General features: G+C 40.1%; 1 protein-coding gene across 1 annotated transcript in view; it reads left to right on the forward strand.

The window, feature by feature from the left end:
- HYDIN (HYDIN axonemal central pair apparatus protein) overlaps window positions 1–15,682 on the forward strand; it is a 6,673,197-nt gene that overhangs the window by 2,260,837 nt on the left and 4,396,678 nt on the right. The gene's annotated exons all lie outside the window — the stretch shown is intronic.

Consider the following 15,682-nt stretch of genomic DNA (forward strand, 5'->3'; position numbering starts at 1 on the left):
ACCCTTTTCTAAAGATCCCAATTCCAGCTGTGTTATCTCTGTTACTACATTCACTACTTCTAGTAAAGTTGGTTTAGACTTTGATTTCCATTTTTTAGTAATTGCTTTTTTGGCAGCCACCATAATTAGAATTAGCAAGACCTTACTATGTCTAGGCAATTCCGATTCTGTATCATTGCTCAGAAAAATCAGTCTGATGTTGTCAACCTTCATTCTGTCCTCACGTATGGGTTTAGATCCTATCCATCGGATCTGACTCGGCAGACACTACAGCTCACAGCCATCAGATCTCTCGAGCTTCTCCCTTACCCACAATGCACCCTGCCAATTACCTCAGATCTTGTTTGCCACTTCTAGCTAATGGACATGGTCTACCAGTTTCTCTCAAGCCTATTAGATAAGTACATTTTTTTTCTTAAAAACTCTTCTATCAAACATATTTTCTCCATAGCTTACCTTATATCCTTATAGTCCTTACTGCTTTTACTGGCTATGGTTTGCAATCTTCCTCACTTCTGTTTTCTCCCTTGCCCTTATGACTTTGTTGTATTTCCAACATACCATTGTTGGTACTTCATTGCCTCCTCTTCTCCTCTGCTGAACTTGAGGATTGTAATCTTTTCATTTGTTTTTCTTCAGTTCCCTTTGTACTTGGCATCGCTAGATACTGTCATTAGTATCTCCCTCTTTCTTTTGACTTGGTCATAGTTCTTCTTACCATTGGTGGTATTCCTTCTCCTTCCTTTTTAAGCCTGTTTAAAAAAAAAAGTTGCTTTCTATTTTTTCATTTTTTGATCTTGAATTTTGACCTATAGTTACGGTAGAAATAATGAGTGCCAAACCTGCATGATTTAAGAAATGTTCCAAATGTGGACATAAGTTGCCTATCTCAGACACACACTCTGTTTGTGTGTATTGCCTGGATCGATTGCTCAATTTGTTAGATTCAATCTGCGAGTTTTAACTGAACATAAAAAATAAGTTAATATTAAAAGGTCTTCTTCCTTTGTTTTTTTGGAGAAGCCATATCCCAGTCTGTAAAGTCAAAGCCTTCCACCAATTCAAAATCTTCCTCAGATTCTTCATGGAAATGGAGTGCTAAACATCTGGATCAGAAAAAGATTAAATTTTTGTATCCAGCTCCTCCTTCAGATCCTATGACTTCAAAAACAAATACAATGGTTCCATCTCAATCAAAGTCAGATCAGACACTACTACCGGATCAGAAACAACCTTCGGAAATTCTGTATTGTCCTCATACTAGATAGTGTCCATCTGCTGACCCAGTGCAAGACAAGCTTTCATCTCCTTTTCTGCAGAGACCAGCATCCCCCTCCATTTATTCTGGTTATTCTTCCAGAAGTCTCACAGAAGAAGAAGATGTGGAGAGAGTGGTGAGGAAGATTCTCTTGGCTTAGGGGCAGACTAGTTTTCCCTTGGTGCATACCCCTCTGGATCAGGTAGCCCGACCTTCCACCACACCACTCCTGTAAGTTCCTCCTCTAACTCCATATGCTGTCTTAAGAGTTTCAGGATCCCAGTAGTCTGGATCCATCAGTCTTGGATCCGAGGATCTCTGTATCTTCAGATCTGACATCTTCTCTGAGACCTTCTATTTTATGGATCAGAAGAGCTTTTGGAACTGAAGCCTGCCTGCCGTGTCCCAGGTGCAGCATTAAACTCTGAAGTTTTCAGAGCTGTCTCTGTTCCTCAGTGCCTAAGCACTGGACAGTTCAGCTCTGGCTTCCTCTTTGGGGGTGATACCGAGAGATTGAGGGAGGTGACGATTTGGAAACCTGGATTCTCAGATCAGAGCCTCTCTCTGGCTCCTTCAGCATCTGCCTTTGAGGCTACAAAGAGAGTGTTCGCTGCCTTGGCAGCCCTGACGGAGCCTTCCCCTTCGTCTCTTACCCATTCCATGATGCTCCAACTTCTGGAGCTTCAACTACTCTCTCCATGGGGACATCCTGTACTGAAACCTCAGGTTCCCCTCTCAGGGAATTTTGGTTTCCTCTTCTGAGACTTACCCAGAACATACCACTGAAGAAGTACCCAGGAAAAGGACATGCAAGAGGAAGCACCAAGATTCCCCATAGGAGTCCATAACCGAAGACACGGATTTCACTGAAGGCGAAGGTTCCCCAAGGTCACCTCCTGAAGATGTTCCCTTGGAGACATAATAGAGATCCTGAAACAGAGAGGTGGCTGGACAGCCACCAACCCTACACTGGAGGAATTCGCTCTCCTAGAGGCTTTCAGTACAGGGCCCTCTACTTCTTTTTAATTTCTCCAAGTCTTTTGGGTGTCTAATACCATGACAGGAACGGAACCCATTCCTAATTCAAAGTACAATTAAAGTTCATGAAATTAGTATTGTTTCAGTCTTTGATGTCAGCCAGAAGTGCTCTTTGCAGCACCCAGAATGTGCCCAGTAGTGACTCCTTCTGCAATTCGTATGGTGTTACATGTATTGGTAACATGCCTAAATATGACTGTAGATTCTTTTTTATAAGACCTGTTGCTCCTACTACTATTGGAACTGTCTGGGTATCTTTCCTCCACATTGCTCTCGTTTCAGCCTGCAAATCCTGATATTTTACGACTTTGTGTTGCTCTGTATGCAAGACACTGTAGTTACTGGGTGTAGTGATTTCAATGATCAATGCTACTTTTGTCTTCTTTTTATGGACCACTACATCCGGTTTACTAGCATCTATCTTTTGAACTGTTGGTAATAGGTGATTCCATGTGATGTAGACTTCATAATTTTCTATGATGCTTTGTGGCTCATGTTTCCAGTGTTTTTCAGCGATTTCAATACCATAATGTTTGCACAATCCCCAGTGCAACAGTCTTGCCACATTATTATGCCTATCAGTATACAGTCCTCCTGCCATTAGTATGTCTCAGCCAGCAACGAGGTGTCCTACTCTTTCCAATTTGGTTTTACAAAATCTACATTTATCTATTTCTCCCACATGTTCAATGGGCTTTGTAAACCAGCATGTATGTAGCCGACTATCATGGGCCGCTACTATTAACCTTTCACATCTTGGCTTGAATTTGCCTCTCCTCAACCATTCCTGAGTTTGTTCCTGATCAACATAATGTTCTTCCAGAAGTTTTCTATACTTGTAACTATATTTATGCATTTTCCACATTTCTTGCCTTCTCATCTGGTCCTTCACCTTATATTCTTTCTTTAGTTTTTTTGGCACATTCAATTGCTGCCTGATTTTTATCTACTTCTAGTTTGATTTCCATTCCTGCTTGATGGTGATATGCTTCTGCTAGATTAAGCAGGGAAGTCATCTTAAATTTATTTTTATGTTTCAAAACTTTTACAATGTTTGGGTATTGTGAGGTCAGCAGATATGTGTGGAGTCCCATGAGTCTATACATGTAATCAATTTCAAGGAGGCCCATCCCTCCTTCAGAATGGGAAATATATAATCTTAGTATGCACTGATTTTTATAAATCATTTGGTGAGCATGAAACATCCCTCTTGTTTTCCTATCTAATATATCCAACACATTTTGGGGCCAATCAGTCACTCCAAACCTGTAAGTTAGGACAGGAAGAGCAAATTGGTTTATAGCTTGAATTTTCTTCCTAGATGTCATTGCTGTTTTCAGGATTAATTTAGGTCTTCTAAAGTATTCCTTACTAAGTTTTATTCGCACTTGTTCATGTTTTATTGTTGATCCCTCGTCAATTCCCAAATGTTTGTCCACTCCCTCTTGCTCAAGTTCTTTTGTATCACATTCTTGTCCCAAACTGATATTATCCTGGTGCTGCAGTTTTCCTGCTTTAAAGCTTGCTTTTGCACATTTATCAAGGCCAAATGACATTCTTATATCATCTGAAAAAGTTTTGACTTGCAGTTGTGCTTTCAGTTCCTCATCTGATGAGCTATACAGTTTTAAATCATCGGCAAAAAGAAGTTGAGAAGTCTTTACACTTTGCTGTTTTCTAGGAGCCAAATTATAGCCATGGCCTAAGCTGTTAAGTAGACCGCTTAATGGGTTAAGGGCAAGACAGAATAACAACAGTAACAGAGAGTCACCCTGGAATATCCCCCTTTGAATATTTATCCCTGGAATAATAATAATAATAATAAAAATAATAATTTGTCCTTTACCATGACTTAATTGCAAAGTAGTCTGCCATTGTTTCATGGTCACTGTAATGTAGTTTATCAGTGTAGGGTGTATCTTACACAGTTTTAAGCACTCTTTTATCCATGAATGTGGGATACTATGAAATGCTTTTTTGTAGTCAATCCATGCCATACTTATCTTCTTCCTTTTTATACAGTTCTCCACTATGACTTTAACAACAAATAATCCTTTGTTCCATATGACTTTCTATTATTGCCCTTTTGTTCTACTGCAATAGTTGAGTTTTCTTCTAAATAACTATAAACTCTGTTGGCATCAATTCCCGTGTATAGTTTATATGTCATCAGAAGGCAAGTTATTGGTCTATAATTTTTAGGGTACCTTGCAGGTTCACTCTTAAGTAGAAGCATTGTTTTTCGTGTTGTTAGCCAGGCTAGTGTCTGTTTGGGTTGCGCATATAAATAGTTCTTACTCATGGCTAAATCTTCATTCAAAGATGTTAATACTTTTAGCCAAAAGTTATGTGTGCATCTGGGCCTGGGGGGTTTCCAATTAGAGGCTTTTCTTAACTTTATTTCAATCTCTCCAGCTGTCACTTCATCCCATTTCATGTCTTGTACCTTTAAACTTCTTATTCTTTCTTTTACTTCATCTATCCATTTAGTATATTTGTTACGTTCCACAGGCTCTTCATACATACTTCTTCAAAGTGTTATCTATTTCTTCTTTTTTTTTTGGCGGTCTTTCAATTCCTTTTACCTTGTTTCCCAATTCTCTATAAAACTTTTTTGGGTCATCAATAAATTGCTTATTTTGTACTTTTTGTTTATATTTATCTGCGTATCTTCTAAGTTTTTCTGCCTGTGCTGAGATTTTCAGTTTGTAATTTGCGATCATGCATGATAGATCCTGGTTTGTTCTAATCCTGCGCATTGCTTTTATCACGTCTATCTTTCATAGTATTTTTGTTCTGTTCCCTCTTGCGTGTTCTCTAACAGTGACACTTCTTGTCATAATTGCTTTATAGTTTTCTCTCCTCGATACTTCCATGATGATATTCGATTTCTCCCCACCCTTTCCCTCACTAACCTGTATTCTTGTGGTAGAACTTTATCAGTTATTAATTTAGCTGCACAGTAACATATCCTGTTTACTTCTGTTATATTGCCTGGATTTCTATGAACAGTCCTAATTACTGTGTTCATTTGTTTTATTAAACATCTGACTTTTTGGGGTTTATTGACCTTCTGCAGTCTGTTTCTTTCATTGGTCTTAATATATCTATCTATATTAAATCAAGCAATGCTTCTCTTAGCTTGTTTTCTTCTAAACTGAGGGCACATTTTATATTTTCCATTTCCCGTGAGGATTCTATAGAAAGTTCTATAGCATCTTCCTGTGGCACATTCTCTTCAATATCATCCTGAGACATCCAATACGGGAACTCACAGGCCTGTCACTCCTCAACATTGACTAAGTCAGAGTTTCCACAGTTTGCTGTTCCTTCCCTCTACTTCTTGGATGACTCCACTGATGAGATCATAACATGCTCTCTTAGCAAGCTTGGAGGGAGCCTAACTCCATAAGCCAATACCTCAGAAACTGGGCAGGATAATGGCACCACCTGCAGACAGACAGTTTTGGGGGAAAGGAGTTCCAGTTGATGCCGTGGTAGTTGTGGTGGCCACAAAGAAAGAACTAGCCGATGAGAGTTCCACTGTCCATCCCCCCAACAGGGAGTCGTGGATGAAGGACAGACTGGGAAAGCATGTCTTTGCTTCAGCGACCTTTGCATTACAATCGCTGAACTATCTGACATATTTTGTTAGACTTCAGAGAGATTTGACCAAAGAGTTATCAAATACTCTTTTGGGAACCATATCTGCAGAGGTTAATGATTCTGTAACTTCTCAGATGGCAACCCAACCAGGTATTTCCAGTGGTTCCATAAGGGTGATTTCCAGCATAGTGAAAGGAACCTGAAGAGCTGCTGGTTCAGGTATTTCCATAACACACATGAAGGAAGTGCCCCCAGAGGCAGAAGGGAGAACTCCAGTGGATGTTGTTGCCCTTGTGGCAGCGGTGGCCCACAAAACCTGGGTTCAAAAGAGTTTTTCTTTGATAAACCCTACCAGCACTCCTGAATGGAGGCCCAACTGTCCACCTCTGGAGACAGTTGGGGAAGATTGTCCCTACACCAGAGAGCCTGGCTAGAATTAACAAAAGATACTTGAGTGCAGAGGATTATATCCTGAGGTTATATAATACCATTTTCTCTTCCACCCCCAATTCCCAGGAAAATCCCAGATGTTCCACCAAGTTAAAGGGACCAAGCAACAGTTCAGATTCCAAAGCTGCTAGAAAAAAAGAGTAATCCAGGAGGTCCCACAAGACTAGATAGGATCTGGAACTTACTCAAGGTTCTTTTTAGTGCCAAAAATGACAGGGTACTGGAGACCAGTTTTGGATTTCACAAGACTAAAATCTGTTTGACAAACCAAGTTCTGGATGGTCATAGTTCTACCCATTCTTCCTTTTCTGAGCAAGGATGACTGGATGTGGTTGATGGATCTGCAGGATGCTACTATCACATAAAGATGAACAGGCAGTCCAGGAAGTACCTATGGTTCCTGCTGGGAGCCAGTCATTACCAATTCAGAGTACTACCTTTTGGAATCACCACAGTCCCTAGGCTGTTTACCAAATTAATAGCAATAGTAGCAGCACACCTCAGACTGCAGGGATTCTGGGTGTTTCCCTACATGGACTACTGGCTCATTACTGCTTTGACTAGGCATCAACTCATACAGTCACGAGATGAGGTTCTCCGCACCTGTGCTATCCTAGGAATTACCATAAAATCCAACAAAGCACAACTCTAACCAGCTCAGACACTGGAATTTATTGGAGCACTGCTCAACACAAACATGGACATTGCCTCCCTTCCACCTCACAGAGTTGTAACTATAAAGTCACAGGTCAGTAGGGCTGTAGACAATACATCAATCTCAACCCTCAGAGTTCTCAGAACTCTGGGCCTCATGGCTACAGCAGTAACCTTAGTTCCATTGGACAGATTTTACATGCGGATCCTACAGTGGATGGTTGCTACCGAGTGGTCAGTCGTTCATCAGTATAAAAATTTCCAGCACACGCAGAAGGGATATTTATTGGTAGATCCAGTCCAATCAACTGCTCCATGGCCATCCATTCATTCCCCAGCATCCCAAGGCCATAGTGATCACGGATGCTCCCTAGATAATGTTGGGGGGGCATTATCTGGGGAGGAAAATCCAGGGTACTTGGTCCCTGAAGAGGCCAATTTGCATATAAATGTTCTAGAGATTATAGCAGTGCTCCTGGTGTTGCAAGCATTTCAAGATGTTCTTCCCTCTGGGAAGATTGCGATTCAAACTGACAACATGCCAGTCCTCTGGTACATCAAGAAACAGGAGGGAACCATATCTTACCCATTGTGTCGAGAAGCACTCAGGGTTTAGCAGTGGGTGATCTCTTCAGATGGCTTTCATTTAGCAATGCACATTCTGGGGAGATCCAACATGATTGCGGACAAACTGAGCAGGTACATACTACTTCCACATGAGTGGTCCCTAAACGAGAAGGAGGTGGAGGAGATTTTTCATTGATGGGGCCAGTCATGCTGCAGTCTTTTTGCATCTCCCCTAAATAAGTGCAGCAACTACTTTGCCTGATTCCCCCAGGGGGACAGTCACCAAGGGATGCTCTGCATCATGATTGGCCTCCCAGTCTCCTCTATGCATTCCCACCAACCTTACTGATTCCAAATATTCTGCAGAAAGCTGCCAGGTTGAAGAGCATAGTGATCCTCATTTCCCCCTATTGGCCTCGAAAAATTTGGTTTCCCTTCCTAAGACCTCACCAGGTTCAACCACCATGGGACCTAGATCCAGCTCCAGACCTCCTGTCTCACCTGACGGGCATGTCACACCCAGATATACAGAACCTCAAGCTGACTGCTTCGCTTCTCCAGATCCCTTAGTAGCCAATCTATGCTGTCATCACCTGATGTCTGATGTATAATTCTGTGTTCCAATAAACCCTTGACAAGGAAAACATATTCAAGTAAATGGAAAAGGTTTACCATTTGGGCTTAGCAGCATAAACCTGACCCCTTTTCAGCCTGTATTTATCGTATCTTAGATTTCCTTGCTCATCTTTTTCAAAACAGTGCTAGTACCTCAACCATTAGGGTACAGTTAGCGGCATTGTCAAATTACCATACAGGATTGAATGGCGCACCCCATAGCTTCTCACAAATTGAGCAAGGCCTCCTTAAAAGGGACAGTCATTCTAAAGCCTCCTTTTAAAGACCTACTCCTCCATGGGACCTAAATTTGATGCTGCAGTCTCTCACACAACCTCCCTTTGGACCAGCAGCTACATGTGACCTTAATTTTATTTTTTGGAAGACCATTTTCTTGGTTGTTATCACTTCCATAAGAAAGATTCCTGAAATCCTTGAACTATCTTCTAAACCTCTTTACTTAGTTTTTCATAAAGATAGAGTGACCTTACGTACCAATCCATCCTTTCTTTCCAAATGTGGTGGCAGAATCCAACATAAATAGTTCTGTCAATTTGCCAATACTTTTATCCTAAATTTACCAGCAAAGGAGAATATATTTTGCATTTACTGGATGTTCATAGACAGTTGTGTTTCTGTTTGCATAGAACAGAAAAAAATCAGGAAAGCAGACCAACTGTTTGTTTCCTTTTCTGGACCAAAATTGGGAAAATCAGCTTCTAAAATTATTTTATCAAAGTGGGTGACAAATTGCATCTCCTTTGTCTGTAATAAATTAGGCATTTCTCTTACACATCCATTGAGCACACACTCCACTAGATCTGCGGCTGCTTCCACAATTTTCCAGTCTAGGATGTCTATGGATGATATTTGTGTATCAGTAACTTGGGCTACTTATTGTACCTTTATTACTCATTACAAATTGTATGTGGTCACCAGAGGTCGGGTATAATTTGTTTATAAGGTGGTCAGGAATATCCTTCTTTGAGTCCACCCTGGATTCAAGTAGCTAAGTGTGCTGTCCCATTCAAGAGGACAGAATGAAGATTGACAACATCAGATAAAGAAGTTATGTACTTACCATAATGTCCCATCTGTGTTGTCGATCGTCATTCTTTCCTCACATCTCTTCCCACCTACCCCTGTCCATGACTTCTGGAAAAACAATTAGTTACGTGGTTTCTGAATAAGTACATTTACATGTTTATATGACTTTGGATATGGCTTCCCATATTCTGTCTTATCCTTTTACACTATATAGCAGTGAACAAGATCTGAGGTATTTGGCAGGGTACATTGTGGGTAAAGGAGAAGCTTGAGAGATCTGGTGGCTGCAAGCTGTAACATCGGCCGAGTCAGATCAAATGGGTCAAACCCATTCATGAGGAAAGAATGAAGATCGACACCATAGATGAAATGTTATGGTAAGTACTTCTTTTTTCTTTAGTTACACCAATTTGCTCACCCAGCATCTGTGACAGAGTAGTCTGCAGGGAATCTTTAATTCTGCCAACTCATTACACTGCCAGAAAATATGTTCAATATGTTCCCAATTACTTCTTTCTTCCCCCTCACATCTCCAACATTTACTGTCTGCCTGAGGAAAAATTTGCTGGAGTCTACTTGGGGTGCAAAAATATCTGTGTAAATATTTCCAAGCAAAAATCCTAAATCTTCTAGATTTTGTTGCATACAAACATATATTCCCCCCATTGTTTTTGTGAATTGCTTATCTAATCTCACTTCCCAATCCTTCCTTACCTCCTCTGACTCTTATAGTTACCTGTATGCTCTACTAATTATTCCTTTTTTTTTACAGCAACTTTTGGTGTAGATTCTACTAAAAGCTACAATGCTGTTCTTTCATTTAGGACCCCCCCCCCCATTTTTCTCTTTGCCTATGCTCTGCCTTCCCATCAAGGATTGATATCAGTCTATATCAATATATATGGACCCCCTGCATTTGAACAAATGTATGTTTGTTTACTAAACACAGGGGTGTGATTTAATGTCAACAGTATGGATGGCTGTGAATGGTAAATATGTCAGTGGGTACAGAATGTCGATGCAGTTAAGTGGAGTTGGAAGGGTGAGTGTGTGTGCATGTATGTGTGTATGTATGTGATTTAGGGGTAGGGTTGGGGATGAGTGAAGGATGAGTGGTGTGTGTTTGTGTGCGAGTTTGTGTATTTTGCAGTAAGGGTTAGGTTAGGGGATAGATGTAGTATTGTTTGCATGTGTTTGGGAGTGTTTGTGTGTCTGTCTTGTGTAGGAGTGTTACAGGAATGTTTTAATGCCATAAGGTGCAGGATTACTGTTGGGGAAGGGGCAACATTAGGTTTAGCACCCATTACTAAGGCAGTGCAGAGTGTGAAGACCCCCTTTCCTCTCTAGTAATGGGCACTGACCCTTACCCTACCACTGTTCAAGCAAATTTGAGGCTAGAGTTACAGGGGGTTTAGTTTTAATATCAGGACAGGCTTTCTCAATATCATTGTGGGTTTTTTTGTTTGTTTTTGGTATTGTGGATGATCATACTTATTTTGTTGATGTTATGCATTCGACATTATGGCAGCCTTGACATTCACAATATACCTACATATATATATATATATATATATATATATATATATATATATATATATATATATATATGTGTGTCTACCTGAGATGGTCGACAGGCCATATGATCGACACTCATTTGGTCGGCAGTTCATTTGGTCGACAAGCATGTTATGTGGGGGGGTTTCGCCCCCCACACGCCTCAATGTGGGGGGCTGTGCCCCCACACCCCCCCTAACAATATATATCAACTCCAGGGTCGCACAACATTGGGGAGGGGGGCAAATCTGCCTGTCGACCAAATGAACTGTTGACCAAATGAGTGTCGATCATATATATATATGTTTTCCTCTAGGACAACTTATGTTTTGTAATATTCCTCTTTATTTTGTTTATGAGGATAGCGGATAAGCCCTCTGATTTAAAAAAATGCAGAGTTTGTTCCCACAAGCAGCAAATTCAAATTCACATAAGTATGTGTATTTCCTACAACCTTTCCCATTTAAACACTGGTGTCGCTCATCCAGTCAGGATAAAATAGACAAGCTTTTGTGGGTTTTGATCACGCAGCTTTATTATGTACAAACACATCAGGATTGAGGCTTAATAACTTTAACTTAGATAAACTTATAAACAAACTAGCTATTGCACTCATACATGCGCACTCTCTGGCTGCACTCTCAAAATGGCACTGAAGCTGGCACGTGCTTCCTATTTATATGCACGTGCTGACCTTGAAACATTTCTTAAAGGTACAACACACACACACACACACACACACACACACACACACACACACACACACACACACACACACACACACAATACTACTTCCTCCCTCTTTGAGAAATGAGTCATGTAATACTGACAACATTAATTGACATGCATTCGATACAAATAAATCTTTGTCATGAAATTATACAAAACTAAATACATATAGACGATTATGTCCGGGTTGCTGTGTATTTCACACTGGGTCTGGAAATGCGACCAAATCATGTGACTTAGATATTAGAATTAGGTCTAGCAACTGTGACTGTTTTTGCCGAATGTTCAACTTTGGGGACATCAGGAACATCATCAGGAATGGAAGTAGAAGGTAAGACACATTCTGCAACAGGAACGCTGTCTGGATTGCTCTGAGATCTAGAGTCTGTATCACAGTAACAGTGCTGCGATATCAGTTCTGGTACAGGAAGAAAATGTTTCAGATTTATCCTGTACTCCACACCCTCAGATTCTATGAAGTACGATCTTGGCTTGGTAAATATACCTGTCACTTGACCAATCTGGTCGAAACCTTTCACTATTTGTATCCTCACTTATCTCTCCTTCTTTCAATGGACAAAGACATCTGCTCGATTTATCATAGATGGACTTCTGGAAAGAATGCTTTCTGAATAGTTGGGCTCTAATTGTCCTATTGTTCTTGTCTTTAGGCCTAGACAAACTGGAACTGAAAGGCAGTGTTGTTCTGGTTTGCCTAGATAAAAGTCTCTGAGCAGACGAGCCAAGTATATCATCACGGGGTATGTTTCTGAGATTGAGTAAATTTGAAAAGTCATCGGTATTATCACGCTTTGACTTCCCCAGTAATTGCTTTGCACTCTGTACTGCATTTTTCAGCTAGTCCATTTGACTGGGGATATTCTGGGCTACTAGTAACATGTACAATTTCCCATTCATTTGCAAATTTCTGAAACAAATGACTGGTAAATTGGGTACCATTGTCAGAAATAACTCTACATGGACTACCATGGACTGAGAAATGACATTTCAATTTGGTGATTACAGCAGTGGATGTTAGATTAGGTGGTAAATCAATCTCAACCCAGTCGAGTAAGAGTCTACCAACACTAAGTAATGCTGATTGTTCCATTCAAATATACTAGTGGCTACTGTTGAGCAAGGTAGTTCAGGAACTTGACTTAGCTGAAGTGGTTCTTTTTGCAAATGTGGTTTAGTACTATTGTATACTGAACAAGAAGGAAGTACTTTATCGACGTCTTTTACTACAGAAGGCCAAAATACTACTTCTGTCGCCCTTTTATGGTAGCTTCAGAACCTGGGTGACTATAATGCAAAATCTGGATATATTCATGGTGTAAGGAAGCAGGAACAAGAATTTTAGGACCTTTGAAAATAATGCCATCTTCCATCAACATCTCATCTCTGTAAGGAAAATATGTTTGCACTTTGGGTGGTACACTAGATGGTTTGACAGCCATCCAACATTAATGTAGTGGTTGAGCTTCTGCAAAACTGCATCAGTCTTTGTAAGATCTCTCAGCTCATCAAGTCTCTTGGTAGAAAAATTACACACTTCCATGACATCAAAGTTAAAATTCTCTGCATGAATTTTGAAGTTTTACTTTTGCAATTTGAGCATCATTCTTTGTAATCTCGCTGGAGCCAAATACATAGGCTTCTTTAAAATAGTGACTAGAGGTTGGTGATCATTTTCAATCTGAATAGCTCACCCATAGATATAATCATGAAACTCTGAACATGCAAATACTATTGCCAGAAAGTTCTTCCTCAGTCTGAGCATATTGCATTTCAGTTTGGGTAAGAGTTCTAGATGCATAGATTACTGGTCTGCCTTCTTGAAGAATAGCTGTGCCAAGACCACATTTTGAAGCATCACAGGAAAGAGTTACTGGTTTATTGACATCATAGTATGTTAATGTAGATGGAGTGGCAGTTTTCTGCTTAAGGTCTTCAAATGCCTTCTGGTGCTGTTCCAACCAAGACTATATAACATCTTTGCACGTCAGCTCTCTCAAAGTTGCTGTCAACTCATTGAAGTCTGATATAAACTTGCTTAAATAGTTAACCATACCAAGGAAACATTGCAGAGCTTGAACAGTATCTGGTGCTGACATCTCAAGAATGGCTGCTTGTTTGGACAGGTCTGGTTGTAAGCCAGTGCTAGTAAATAAATGACCTACATATGTAACTTCTGGTAGTCTGAATTTGTACTTCAGAGAATTGAGCTTTAAGTTCACTTCACGTGCCCTGTCTAGAAGTTTCTTATGGTTTCTGTCATGGTCTGCTTCACCATTGCGTCCAACCAATAAATCATCTACTATTATGGCACAAGGATAACCTGAAAATATTTGCTCCATTGCACGCTGAAAGACTTCATTTGCAGAATTTATTCCAAATGGCATCCTGAGGAATCTGTATTTGCCAAATGGGGTACTGAAAGTAGTCAGTAATGAGGATTTGCAATCAAGCATCACTTGCCAAAATTAACTTTTTGCATCCAAGACAGAAAAAACAGTGGCAATTGGTATTAGGGCTGTGACTTCCTCGACTGTACATATTAGATGATGTGGTCTCGTTAATGCTTCATTCAACTCTCTTGGGTCAATACATATTCTGATTTCCTCAGAGCCTTTTTGTGGGCTGTTACCATTGATGACAACCAGTCAGTTGGTTCTGTGCCTGGACAAATTACACCTTGCTGCACCATTTTATCCAACTGAGCTTTAACCTTATTCTGCATAGCTATAGGAACTTTTCTTGCCAGTCTGACCACTGGACTGACCCCTGGGTCTAACTTCATAAAAAACACAGCTGGAAAACATCAGCATACTTTGAGAAAATAGCTTCAGTAAAACTGGAAATAGGATATGTGCTTATATGATTAACTTCTTTGGTAAAGGAAAGCAAATTTATTCTCAGACTGTCTCTGAGACCCAGTAATGGCTGCACAGGTCTTCCAACTACATAGAATAACAAGCTGTAATGGTTCCCAGCCAAATAACATGAAAGCACTACTCAGCATTTGGTTTGAATTTCTTCACCTCCATAGGCAACAAGTTTCACACAACTAGCCACACTGAGTTGTTCACTAGTTCTCACCTTGTCAAATGTGTCTGCTGACATAACATTGCACTTTGAGCCAGCGTCTACTTTGAGCTCGGTGGATTTACTGTTGATCTGGACAGTACAAAACACTTAATTCTTTGCCAACAAATTTACTACATCAACCATTTCATCAATTACTGATGCACCGTCTATGTAGAAAGCAGAATTGCAGCTTTCTATATGATCAACTTGTTTTTTTGAGTGACCCTTCTTTATAACTGTGTGAGGTTTACTTGATTTACAAAACCTTTGAAAATGGTTCAATTTTTTCCACTTGTGGCATTGCTGACCAAATGCTAAGCATTTTTTCTCTTTTAGACTCATGACTGGCACAACAGTTGTGACAGTTAACAATAAAGCTTGATTTAGGTTTTGCTGACTCACTCTTGTACCGAGCTGAGCATATCCCTTTCTTAGAACTTGCTGGAAAACTACGGGTTTTACCTGGGGAGCCTGCAGGGGTGGCAGATGCCATGTGCTTAGGCCTGCTTCTGCTAGCCATGTGTTGCATGCTGTCTACATTTGCTCTGCAGCCTGCTGAAACTATGCTCTTATCACTTGCAAGCATACTTGTGTGTTTCTGTGACTTCATGGATTTGACAAATCTCAACAGCTTTGCACAGCATTAGATCACTGTCACAATGCAAAATCTTTCTCAGTGCAATACCATTAATACCACACACAAGACTGTCCTTCATCAGCTCATTTTTTAAGTCACTAAACTGACACATTTTAGCTTTGTTTCTCGGGTCAGTAATATAAGCTGCAAAAGTTTCCCCTTGTTTTTAATCTCTTTGTGTAAAACTATAAGCTATAAGGATTTCAAAAAATAAAAAGTTGAACATAAGTAGAAAACAGGGTACATTTCCTTGTTATAGTTGCATATGCTGTGTTGATATAAATACAAGTTCTGAAGTTATACATCCTAACACTAAGAAGAAATATACTTTCAAGTGTTTTGCAACCACTGTCATTGTGTATATGGCATGCTGTAAGGTGTATCAAGCATTCTACATAGGGAAATGCACAAGAAGGTTGAAAGAATTATTGAACACA

The sequence above is a fragment of the Protopterus annectens genome, chromosome 8.part0 (genome assembly GCF_019279795.1).
Source record: "Protopterus annectens isolate FY-2018-M chromosome 8.part0, PAN1.0, whole genome shotgun sequence".
NCBI classification, from domain to species: Eukaryota; Metazoa; Chordata; order Ceratodontiformes; family Protopteridae; genus Protopterus; species Protopterus annectens.